Source organism: Acanthopagrus latus, chromosome 10 (assembly GCF_904848185.1).
Source record: "Acanthopagrus latus isolate v.2019 chromosome 10, fAcaLat1.1, whole genome shotgun sequence".
Lineage (NCBI taxonomy): Eukaryota > Metazoa > Chordata > Actinopteri > Spariformes > Sparidae > Acanthopagrus > Acanthopagrus latus.
The window spans coordinates 21,518,590-21,531,118 of record NC_051048.1 but is presented as its reverse complement, the minus strand read 5'-3'; the positions used below and the strand labels follow the sequence as shown (position 1 = coordinate 21,531,118).

The window sequence follows — 12,529 nt, the reverse complement described above, 5'->3', positions numbered from 1 at the left end:
ACTCGTACCAATCATATCAATTATTATGCTGAATTTATTATAAATATTTCTGATGAGTTTTTGTCAGTAACCTGCTAAACTACCTGACTAACAGAAATGGTTTTCCTCCTCTGCTGAACCACTGCAGCCCTCTGTATGACATCACCCTTACAACTCTGTAAATGGACTCTGGTTGTGAAAACTCATTAACCCCTTCAAGTGACACGCCGTATCTCACAGCCAATCAAGTGTTACAGTTAATTACTGCAGCCGTCCTGTGTGAGGTTCAGATTACTGAGCTACAAGTCAACATCCAGTCAGCGACCGGAGCTGCTCTGCCTCGTGTCAACATTCAGCCACTGCCAGATAAAGCCATGACTCCTCTGTACATTCTGCTTCCTGCTGCTGACACGGTGCCTCAGAATGGGTCCCAACATCACAAGAAGTGAAATCGTTTTTTCATTTCCCTGGGTCCTGAGGTCACAGACTAAGTTTCTCATTTGGATCCAAGACTGGAGCTGTTTAATAACTCCTGCCTCTAATCTATAAATGAGTGCCACAGTTCAAATCCCCTTTGTGGCTCTCTCTCTCTTGCTCATCCCTTTTGTCCACTTTGCCACCGTTCAAATGAACAGCAAATACTCACTGAAGACAGCTGTGAAGTCTTGGCAACACCGCGTGTCCAACACCTACTGAAGGAGCTCACTGAAATTCTGGCAGAACCATGTGGCGGCTGGCCGAGCAGCCAACTATAGACAAACTTTGTAAAGTGCGCCTCTACAAAGTGATGTGTTAATGTCTCTCAGACCTTGGTGAGGTGAGGGTGCAGGAATACAGAGCCAGATCCCAGATCAGCAGGATGACGTCCTGATACAACGAGCTGCTGTTGAACTGATGTTTGGGCTGGACAACGACCTGATGGAGACACAGACGGACAAACTGAGACAGTCTGAACACAAACTACAGTTCAGGTCCAGACACCTGATGTCCAGGTAGCTCAGTGTGTCATGAAGCTCTGAGATTGTGAGTTTGATCCTTGAGTCAGTGTGAGTTTTAAAGACAGCCCTTCAGATAAAAGAGTCAAAGGCAGGACATTCAGGTATCTGATGAGCTGGTCTGGAGGTTGTGGGTTTGAATCCTCACTCTATAAAGTTGCTGCTCAGAAGAAGGAGCGAAAACCTCTGAGAGAGTCTTGGTGCTTATTGTCCTGTTAGCTCAGCAGAGTAGAACCAGCATTGGAAGTTTTGAGGTCATGGGTTTGATTCTTGTTTGAAATTTGAAGGTTGACATTCAGAAAAGTGAAATGTGAAAGAAACAAAGAGCATCAGTCAGATCAGTATCTCTGTCTGTTAGAGGCCCCGTCTGTAGATCTGATCCTTATAATACTCAGTGAAGTCTGGAGGTTGTGGCTTCAGATTTTAGGTCCTTCATATCAATTTTAAACCTGATGTCCAAAACAAAGAGTGCAACCCTCTCAGAAACAGGACTACATCACCAGCTCATTAGCTCAGGAGGGTAAAGCGCTGCTTTGAAGACTGAAGGTTGTGGGTTCAAACCTTGCTTGAGTTTTGAGGACTGGTGTCCACCTGTCTGGTCCAGCAGCTCAGGTGGATACTCTACAGGTCAGAGTTTGATCTCATGAGATTCAGTGACTTTTGAAGTCCAACATTTATAAATGAAAAGTTAAAGTGCTCAGAGAACAGCCTGACTCTTTATAGAGTTGCTGCTCAGAAGAAGGAGTGAAAACCTCTGAGAGACTCATCAGCTGCTGTCCCAGTTAGCTCAGTGGGATAACTCCAGGGTTGGCAGGTCTGAGGTCATGGGTTCGAGTCTTGCTTGAGTCTGGGTTTGACTCTTATAAAACTCAGTGAAGTTTGAATTACGAAGTGAAATGCGCCCGGAGAAAAGGCTCCAGTGCCCGGAGGATTCGTAGTGCGGTGGGTCTGTTCCCTGCTTCCTGTAACTGAGGTTACAGGATCGACTCCCGCCTCAATCTGAGAAGGACCTGGGAGGGGACCGCGTCTCCTCCCGAGGTTTCCCACAGATGGAAGCAGAGGGTTATGGCAAAATGAACCATCAGCAGCTGATCTCTTCCTGACAAAGAAAACCAATTTTCTTTTCCTCATAAGGACCAGCCAAGACCAGAGAGGAGAAGAACTAAACCCAAGCAAGATTCGAACCCACGACCTCAGACCTGTCAACCCTGGAGTTATCCCACTGAACTACAACAACTGATGAGCTGCACTGATTCAAATGAACCAGAACTACCAACAAACAAACAAACATCAAATGAACCATCAGCAACTAAACTTTTATTGAAGTGTGGGACAAAGTTTTAACAATGTTGTGAGTCATCACAGCAGGATGAACTTCATTACATCACGTCATCTTTCAATCTTTATTTGTTAATTTCATAATTCACAACAAAAATCATCTCATGACACTTTCCAGACTGAGCTGGTCTAAACCTGATGACTTCATCACAATCAGAAACAGAAACAGAATCAGATTTATTACCAAGAAGGGGACACCAATGAGGAACTTGTCTTAGTGGATAAGGTGCATTAAAGACAACAATCAATACACAAACAGTAACTGAGTGTGGGATGACTGATTAATAAGGGGGACCGCGTCTCCTCCCGAGGTTTCCCACAGATGGAAGCAGAGGGTTATTGCAAAATGAACCATCAGCAGCTGATCTCTTCCTGACAAAGAAAACCAACTCATTGGACATGATTACTTTTTACAACATGAATTATTTTAAGTCTAATTTAATTTAACTGGAGCTGTTTAATAACTCCAAGAGCTGTTCGATCCAGTCTAACAAATAAAGTATGGGTATAAAGTATAGTACATATTATACATTTTATTTATTATACATTATACATTTTCTGAATCATCAGCGTTCCTTGAGTACTGAAGTTGTAGTTTTGTGTCCCTGGTGTTCTTTTATGCCACAGAAAGCAATACAGTTTTAGTGGAAATTGTGAGAAAATGTGTGTTATTTTTGGTTTAAAGAAGTCATATTCAGATTCAGTACTGTGAAGGGGCCATGTGACAATGAACCAGTTGGTAGTTTATTTGTAGTTTGTCATTAGGTCGCTGGTAGTTTGCTAACTACCAACAATGAAACTCGCTCAACACATCAAGTCATCTTTCAATCAATCTTTATTTGTTACATTCATAATTCAATGAGGCGTCTGTGTATATATTTCCAGATCATCTGAAGAGAGCGACGTTTCCCTCATGAGCAGCAACTGGTGACAGAGGAGAGAGTCAAGGGTTATCCTGTATGCAAAGTGATAAAGTTCCAGTGGAGTTGGAGAACAAGTCGAAACATAACATTAATACAACTTTGAAACTTTACCTCATCTGTCATCATCTGGGAAAACTCCCATGATGTGTGAGTACAACACACACCATGTTTAACACCTCAGCAGGTACCAAACACTTAATATGTCAACAATCCAACAGGCCGGCCCGCTCAGTGAGGCATCTATGTATATACGTCTATGGAGCCAACTTTCTAACCCGTGCATGAGTCTCTTACATGGGCCACAGGGGTCCGCTGCTCTGTTGAGGTGCAACTTTCCCCTCTAATCCCTTTGCTGCTGTTCGATAATCCCTTCACTGCTTGCTTTGCTGCTTTCTTTGCTGTAATCCTCCTGCCTGAATAAAAAAGAGAATAGACGAGGAGGACGGGCTCCACAGTGTCTCAGACAGACGGGATGGAGGGCTCCGTGAGTCTCTAAGCTTCCTGTCAATCAGCACAACCTGGATCTGATCTGTCCAGACACTAACGGCTGCTCTCTCTGGAACACTCTGGATCACTCTGGAAAGAAAACAGAATGATTCTGAGCAAATGCATGACTCAGTGACTCAGATGTGTTAAAAAAAAGCGTAATTAAAAACTAATAATCGTTGCATAAAAAAGCCAGTTTGAAATGAAATGCTACAACATTCGAGACATCAAATGAAACAGCATCAAACACGCATCATTTTCAAACGGGGGATTTTGAACACTCGCCTGGTCCACTGCCATCTCCATCTCTTTTCATTACCCCCCGTTCACAAGATTACTTGTGGGGACAATTTTCCACCTGTCTGAGAAGCAGCAGCTCAGGAGCTTGCAGGGCAGTAAAAACTCCCACCACGCACGTCCACACAGAACCGTCCCTGACAGCGCAGCTCGTGTAACGCCGACATTTGGCCGTGCTCGACTTCTTAACGTGATGATCTCATAACTTGCGAGGGCACATGCTGCCGAGCGTTTGAGATGCAGAGTGTGTTCTGGTGATGAAGAAGCGGGAAACTCTCTGTCTGTACGTCCCTCCTCCTCCAGACTCTACTTAAATGCTTTCAGCAGCGCAGCAGCACACCACAAAGCCGTGGGCAACCTTACGAGTGACGAATTAACAATTCACACATCAATTAAGCGGCCAGATCAATGCTGCCTGCTGACCACGCTGACAAATTCCATTTCCAATGAATACATCAAATGATGGCCGGTAGCGAGCCGGACACAGATCATTTCCTGTTGCCCCTCCTGAGTCCATCTCTGACATCCTGTGCCAATGCATGTATGTGTGTGTCAGTGTGTGAGAGGAGAAGTGGGAAGGAAAATATACACATGTCCTGCATGTGTATATGTAATGAGACGTCTCATTAAGTATTAAAGGTGCTCCACGGAGCTGGTTTAGCCCCAAGTGTCAGAGAGGGCAAAAACGCACACCCACACACATTCACAGCTTGATGCACTTTGCTGCTTGTTTTATCACACAGAGGCTTTAAAGTGTGTGTCGGAGTGCGAGCGTGCACGTGTGTGTCTAAAAGCCTGACCTCTGTTTGCCACCGTGAGCTTAAAGCGCTCCGGCTCGAATCAAAGCACTGCAGCAAATATAAGAGGGAAGCTGAAGAGCAGGAACAGAGCGGCGCACACACAGTCAAACAGAGAGGACTCAATGCGACAGAGGCAGAGCGAGCGAACACAGGAGAGAGGAGAGAGGAGAGAGGAGGGCGGCTCAGCGGCTGCGACACACAGCCCAGACAGGAATTAAGGAATTAGAAGGCAAAGAGAGCAAGGGGGGGTGAAATAAGGAGGCAGGAATCACTCCTTTTCTTATACATGTGCGTCACAGAAACGGTGTCAATCATCACACGTCTTTTTTTGTGTAGCCACATTCTACACCTTGGTGTCAGAACACTGCTCTGTTGCTGTGGCAACAGGTGTGTTCAGGGCTAAAGAGCACATTGTTCCAAAAGAACAAACAGTCCAGAGTGCAGACTCTTGCGCTGTCTCTTACGTACGAACACGTCGACACACCTTCTGCCTGACGGAGGAAAAAAAAACAGGAAAAATGACCAGGGTCAAAAGTTACTTGCGTATGTGATGACTAAAGTTGTCCGAGCACAGATGTCATCTTTTACGTGCGTTGAAACCACGTGATGCACAGTAAGCTTTGAGTCACAGCTGGTGATCCAGACTGAGCATGTGAGAAGCTCCACCTGTAGTAAACACCCCTACAATCACAGCCCTACGTCTGAAGGCACCGTTCACTGTCTTCACTGAGACATAAATGGAGTTTCTGAATGAACGGGGCCTGGTGGTAGCTCCGGGAGGCATGGAAAACATTTCATACTTTCTATAATTAACTCATACATTCGGTGCTCATTCTGCCTACTTAAAATCGCAGCGTTCACATCCTCACTGCTACTCCACCGCCTGCTCTCAACAGCGTATCTCCAGCTTCCTTCCCCACCTCGCCCTGTGTTAGCATTTAGCTGTCTGTGAATATACTTTAAATGATTCATCTACGTCAGCTGTTCAGGAGAACGCTGTGACGTTGCTGTGAAGCTCCAGAAATGCTTTGAGCTCTGAGAAACTTCACCTGACTTTATAAGGTGAGTAGAGACTGACTGAAGTGTCACTGTCGGGTGAACTCTTCCTTTAAGGTGGTAGTTGTTGCTAGACACAAAATAATTAATTTAATAACAGAGCACACTGTGATAAATAACTAATCATTTCGCCTTGTTCTAGATTCTCGATCGTGAATATTTCTACATACATACATAAATTACATTCCCAGATATAAGATGAACCAATTATAAAAATAACTGTTCATTGCAACCCTAGTTCTAGTGCGCTGTGTTGTTTACTGAGCAAAACAGAAATACAACCTGTTTGTCTGCAGGCTTTCAATATGAGGTGCTTTCTTCTTTGGGGGGCCATTTTCAGGCCTTATTTAATACAATACAGTAATCAGGTTTAAACAACAATGCCTCCCATTCAGCACCCCCGCATCCAGGAATAAACTCTCTCTATTTCTTGGTATTGATGCTAAAAAACTCAGATGAAGAGAGGAGGCCAGGGGCTAATGACACTGGCAAGAAGTAATTAGCTGAGCTGACTGTAACTGAAAAACTATTGTGTTTGATTTTGAATGTGGCCTGCTTTGTGAAGGACAAATCCATGATATGTCTGTATATTCAAATATCAAATATCATTTCTCATCCGCAGCATATTCCTGATGAGACAAACATCAACACAACAGTGTCTGGTTTATGGTTTTATTTTCACCATTCTCGTTTAAATGCAGATATTCAACAATCAGGAGCTGACGTACGCCAGAATGAAACGCAGCCACGAGACAGACCGTGTTACGACCGCTGCAACTACAACTCTTCAGCCATCACTGTACTATTCATCCACAGCTGGAGAGAAGAAGTCTTGTCTGAGAGCTGTCAGAAGTCATCCCGGGAAATCAACAACTTAAGTAGTAGCAGGTGAGGCTGAAGTGGAGCCGAGAAAAACTGTAAATTACAACACTTGTTCGCAAAAAAACTTCTAGAAGGCATCATCATCATCATCATCATCATCATCATCACGGATGGATGTTATCCAACGCGTTACACAACACTTGGTGAGAGAACTCTCCAGTAAGACAGACATATTGACAAAATGGTCAGTCAAGCTCTCTTCTGAGAGGCGATGCTGGACAGTAACGGGGTGGTTATCATTATTAAATGTGCTCTCTGCCTTATCCAGAGCAGGAGATGAACACAGTCACTATGATTTGATTAACTGGAACTGTACTGTTAATGGCAGCATGATTGTCTTACATCTGCTTCATTTAAAAAGGGGAGTGGGGTATTTTAATTGGTCTGATTTTAATGGAAGTGCTGACAAAGGGACAGAGAACAGACCGGCATCAGCAACACTCCCCACCGTGTCGTGGTGATTATGCACTTTAATGTCCGATGATCTAAAGTCACAGACCCTGACATGAAAATCAAACTTTGATTCTGAATCCTTCATCCAGTCCAGAGAAGGCCAAGCGCCCCTCGAGTGTTATCACTATAATCCGAGGATATGTCCGGGCCTGTGCAGTGTGCTGAGTGGTGAGACTGGACAGGTCCAAACTGTGACTGGTCCGTCTGCAGTGTGTTCAGCTGATGCCGCCCTGTGCTAACCACAGACCAACCTCCTGCTTCTTTATGGAGGTTTGAAGCACCACAGCTGATAACTGCAGCTCATTAAAAGGCATTACTTTGCATTTAACTGAGAAAGGGAACCTGTTCCTATTAAAATTCTACGCCTCCAGTTTCTTTTACCAATGATTGGTCTTACATTCTTATCCCACTGTTGCTCAGAGGCGTCTTTGTCTCTCTCTGCCCCTTCAGTTGTCAGTCTGGTTGAACTCTTGTACAGCGTTTTTGTTCTCCATGTACAACATGTTTTGTTAGGTGGGTTTTCTGCATTATAATTCTGACTTTGTGACTGAATATGTCACTTTCTTTTCATGTTATTGGATAAGTATGCAAATTGCTGTTTGTAGTGAATTTCGCTGCAGTTCTTCAGAATATTTTAGCAACAGTATGCACACTGTCAATAGTTAATGACGTAACCACACATTATTCATGTTGGTAGATCTCAAACAAAACCAATAAATAACCCAAACACATGTATTATTGCTCTATATTTATCATATTGCTACCCACATAGATGCTGTGTGTTTAAATTATTCTGGCGTGATGATCATTTCCTTTTCAGTGTCTTCAAAGGTTCAGGATATTCGAGTGTCTCCTGAGCTCTCACATAAACATCTCTGACAATATCTGTAGTCTGTAATGCTCCTCTGGTTATTAATATGACAACTCGAGTCAAAAAAAGGTTATAAACAGCATCACAGAGATGGCTTCAATGCATAACGTGTCATTTCTGCCACTAAGGGTTTTGTCTATCAAACCAGAAGACGTCTGCTCAGAGCCGGCTCATTCTGGAGGAGCGAGCAGAACCAGAAGTTCTGATCTACAACCGGAGATTAAAAAGTGGATTCATCATCGCTCCTGTTTAACAACGTGACTGCAGCAGTGATCCACAGAGCTGATCTCCACTGTTGGGTGTTTGTCTTCTGTAATTCTTGACAAATTTTTATTTATTTATTTATTTATTTTTTTATTTTTTTATTAAAATCACCTTAACATTACAGTTAAGAGAAGGGATGAAGAAGAGTTAAAGATATCGATGGATAAATATATCTTTATATATCTTTATTAATCTATCAAGATAGCCATGAGGTAAATCTTGGGAGAAAGTCAGCAAGTCCGAGCGTCACTGGAAAAGTGTCTGAGTTACGCACACTACCTGCTACAACGTTCAAACGCCTACAGCGCACGTCTAAAAATAAATAACAAGTCATCAACACACACACTAAGAAACCTCTCCGACAGGAACCTTAGAGAGGCAGAGTGAAGTGTGCTCCTGCTCTCTGGCCTCAGCTGCTCAGGTTGTTCCACACAGAACGTTGACTAAAAGGCGTCTCATGGTCTTCAGTGAAGACGGTGGATCAGACAGAGGGGCTCTGCCCAAAGACCTCGGGGTGCACCCAGGCTTGGAAGGAGTTAGAAGGTAAGAAATGAAGCTATGTAGTACCTTCAGAGTAATCTGTGGAATCATTCAAAACACTAAGACCCGGTGTGGTGGGGTTAAATCTGACAGCAGGCACGGCCTGTACTGCTGCACCATGAACCACTACACAGCTTCTGAGTAAGACTGGACTTCCAGAAGTTGGAATAACAGACAGATTTCTCAAGGCCTCGTTATAAAAAAAACCTTTCTAGACAGTTTGGCTGCTGACTCAATGTAAAAAAAAACAAACTAAGACATTTAAGAGACAGTTTCAGCAGAACTAACCAACTTCTTCTCACATAATACAAATACAAGAGCTTCACAGCAGCTTCACAGCATCCTCCCAAACATCTGAATCAGATGGAGACTTGATTCAATAATCTCAATAACTGATTAGTTGATTATAAAATGTCCTTTACTGTCTCCCATAGCCCAGGTCTACGTCCTCAAATGTCTTGTTAGTCTGAAACCCAAAGATATTCAGTGTTCAGTCAAAGAGGAGCAGAGAAACCACGAACTGTTCACATTCAGGAGGCTGAAATCAGACTTTCGTTTGTTGATTCAACAGCTGACAACTAATCAATTCATCTTTGCAGCTCTGTTGTAACGTACTGAATTTACTGAGGAAACATTGACTGTTGAGGCTTTTGTTATGTTTCTGTGTAACATCTAGATGATTTCAACCATTTCCTCTGCACTTTGTTTTTTGTAACTGTTAAGAGGCAGGACAACCAGGATGAGTGATGGAATGATAAGGAGGAACCCTACAGTACCTCCAGGTGATGGTCTACAGCGCCGTATCCCCAAATCCCTCCACCTGGCAGATTCTCCCTCCTGTTTCTCCACTCCAAACATCATTATCACCCCATCTTCCATTATAGAATCCAAACACTCCCTGTGAAATCATATCTCCCACACTCATATCTACCATCTTTGTACAGAACATTTCTCATATTGTTTTTTTACACTCCAACATTGTTCTTGTTTGAGTTATTTTCTCTGCATTTCTTTCTCATTTAACAGTCGTATCTTAATGACAGTCTGACCTCTTCTGCTCACTGCAGTTAGTTTCCAATATGAGTGATCTTAGAATCTAACCCATGGCACTAAATGTACAATTCATCAAAAATAAGTGCCCACTAATGTATTTTGTGTGAAACTAAAAAGCACGTCTTTCACCAAAGACCTTCCACAACAGGGTTTATCAGTCTTTTATGAGATAACTTGGCTTATTGTCTCAGTTGAAATGTCGAGAGTCAAACTTGACAATTTAATTTTCCCGTCTAAATGAGGAGAAAACATCAGAACAGGGTCAACGTTAAAACAGTCTGATCTCAGTCTCTGACTCGACACACTGTGTGGGCTCATGTGTTCAATTAGTAGCATCAGCACATGGATGGAGTGGGCTGCTATTGACTGATATACACACACACACACACACATCATACATGCTTATATATATATATATATAAATATACATGTTTAACGTCATGACCCGGCAGGTCCAGGTGGAGGACGCAGTCATGTTACAGTCTGGCATCACTCCCACTCCTTCGCTGTGATAGTCACTGTGGTTCAGTCCGCTGGGTCGAGACTGACCAGCAGCGTTGTTGTATTGATCTGTTGCATCTGGTTTTGTCAGGGATATAAAACATTGTAGGCGAGAATTATGAATACAGAGTAACAATACGGAGGCTCCTCAGTCAACACTCGGACAGCCGGTGTGTTATTCTGCTCACTACAGACTTCAACTATAAGCCTCCCAGCTCAACCAGTTTACACTCAGCAGTCACTGAACACTTGACTTTGAGGTCCTGTAACCTACTTTTGTACAAATGTAACATGCAATATGAATTTTCCACTCAACAACAGGTTGCAAAACTGTTTTTTTGTATTCTGTCAATCGTGGTTCTTTGAAAGAAGACAACAGGATGAACCAAAAATCAGAACTGGCGGGCCAGACTTTCAAAAAATGTGCATCTCTATTTAACTGAGAACACTACAAATAACAAAATAACAGCAATACAATGCAACCGCTCTTTTCCCCGGGCTCATGAATATTAAAAATAAAGGGGAAAATAAGTATAAGCACCCTTTTTAACAATGATCTTTTATAGTGAGAAGACTAACTGACACTTCAAGTACATTTTGTGCAGTGAAAACACTCGAGATCTCAACGGTGCTGATTAAACCTTGAAGTGCTGTCTGCTCTTAAACAGATTTGAAAGGTATAACTTCTCAATAATGTTCGGCTAATGTAAAATGCAATAGTGTTTGCAGTGCAATACTCAGACAACTGCTCCAGTCTCTTATTCAGCCATTTTATAATCCATACGCCTGATGAAATAACAAGCTGTCTTGTATTGATGCAACAGCAGCAGACCAAAGTTGTGGCCTTGAAAAATATAACGTTTCAAACTTCTTTGTTCACAGGAATTGTCTCAAACCAGGTGTGTGTTCATATGAATACACAAGTGGATTGTCATGTTTTCAGGGCTTCGTACTGAAGTAATCGGCTTAAGAAAGGAAGATTATGACACAACTTCAGGTTTAAATGGTTTTTCCAGCAATATAAAACTGCTTTTTTATTTAAAAAAAAAAAAAAAACGATTGCTGAGAGACAGATTTTTAAAAGAGTGGTCAGAATCGAAGTTGCAGTGGTCGAGATTTCCTTACTTTTAGTTCCTAGTGTGGAAAAACCCAGATCCTACATTACACATCCTCCCATTATGCTAATCAACAGCATTTTTTTCAGAGGTTCAATCATCAGACGATGAAGGATTTATACTTTTAATTTGAAAGCTCCATAAAAATTGGACTACAGCTCAACCAGTATTGGATATAAGTATCTATCTGACATGGCAACTTTTAAATAAAAAAATAATATTGCAGAAAAAGATGCTTGGGGGTACATTCTTATTAAATTTCCAGTAAAAGTGTATTGTTACAGTGCAATATTTTGCCTCTATTATATCTCTTTATCACAAGTTTGACAACCACCTTTAAGATATCTTTAAAGTGATTATGTAGCATGTGTATAAACATCATATACAGGCAAACACAGGAATATTGAATTCTATTTTTTTTCTCCATGTCGGTCTCAGGCGGTTCAGTTCACGGACGTTAGATTGATCGTTGGCTGTTCGCAGACGGTATCATCTTTTTTTCTGTTCATGAAGGAGCGATTTTGAAAACGATTCAAAACTTGAACTGAATCAGCGTCGAAATCTTTGAAGCCAGAAAATGGGTCTCTTGTAAAAAATGAACGCCTACCAAATATATAACCATTTTCAAACCGCACAACTCTTTCAAGCCAAGACATGAATTCAATGCACACAGCATTCAAAAGGACTCTGTAGCTGTCTGACCTCCACCTGTGTGAGCAATGACAACGATTGTTTATGACAAAAGACGCCCCCGTCAATACATTGATTCAACATGTCTGAGTTCACCGAAAACTCTTGAACTGAAATATTCTGACACAGAAATACCTTTTGTGAAATGTACCCTCTGTCAGAAACACGACAGTTTCAGTGCAACAGGTCAAACCTTAAAGCATCAAACTGAGTTAAAAACCGCAGCATCTATTACCACTGAACGCGTCTGTCCAGAGAAGTAAAGACTGAATTCAAAAGCATTTAA

The 12,529-nt window shown here is 42.3% G+C and overlaps 2 long non-coding RNA genes across 2 annotated transcripts in view; one reads left to right on the top strand and one right to left on the bottom strand.

Annotated features, from left to right (window-relative positions):
• Positions 1 to 3,129: 3,129 nt before the first annotated feature.
• LOC119027878 overlaps positions 3,130 to 12,529 on the bottom strand; it is a 35,899-nt gene continuing 26,499 nt past the window's right edge. Inside the window, exon 3 of the long non-coding RNA XR_005077496.1 lies at positions 3,130 to 3,236. This is a non-coding gene — a long non-coding RNA (uncharacterized LOC119027878). The remainder of the gene's footprint in view (positions 3,237 to 12,529) is intronic.
• On the top strand, positions 5,743 to 9,990 carry LOC119027880. The gene is made up of 5 exons (XR_005077497.1): positions 5,743 to 5,880; positions 6,576 to 6,899; positions 8,229 to 8,379; positions 8,710 to 8,887; positions 9,608 to 9,990. It is a non-coding gene; the product is annotated as an uncharacterized LOC119027880 (long non-coding RNA).